Source organism: Crocuta crocuta, unplaced genomic scaffold (genome assembly GCF_008692635.1).
Source record: "Crocuta crocuta isolate KB4526 unplaced genomic scaffold, BGI_CrCroc_1.0 scaffold408, whole genome shotgun sequence".
In the NCBI taxonomy this organism is placed as follows: domain Eukaryota; kingdom Metazoa; phylum Chordata; class Mammalia; order Carnivora; family Hyaenidae; genus Crocuta; species Crocuta crocuta.
This window is the reverse complement of record NW_027527444.1, coordinates 4,704,444-4,704,978: the sequence shown is the minus strand read 5'-3', so window position 1 is coordinate 4,704,978 and position 535 is coordinate 4,704,444.

The following is a 535-nucleotide window of genomic DNA, read 5'->3' as shown; positions in this document are numbered from 1 at the left end:
GAGCGCGCGTGGGGGAAACATCTTGGAAAAGCAGGGTTCTGTGGGTTCCCAGAGCCCAGAGGGGGCCGCACTCCCTCTCTGTGCTGCGTTTCTTGACTTAACCGCCATCTGCTGAGTGTTTCTTCTTCCCCACGTGTGTCAGGCCAAGCAGAGCACTGAATGGCTGGACCAGGCAGCTGATAAGGACGTGGGAGAGTGCACTTTGACCTGCGGGGGCCACGTTCCGGCTCTGAGAGAGAGAGAACATTGCTCAGAATGCCGTGTTTGGTGTTTGTGGAAAAACTCAGTTTTTGGATTAGCGACAAGGAGCACTTAGCTCAGCACCCCTTGGATTAGTGACAAGGAGCACCTAGCTCAGCACCCACACTCATTACCTAGTAGGACACAGGCCCCATTCTGCTCCAGAGGGCAGCTTTTCACTCTGGAAAAATCTCATGAAGGAACTCCTGGCCGACGAACGCTTGCAGCCTCGGGGAGCCGGGTCCTACCCAGGAGCTGAAACCCTCTGCTGCCTCGTTGGCTCCTTCCGCTCACT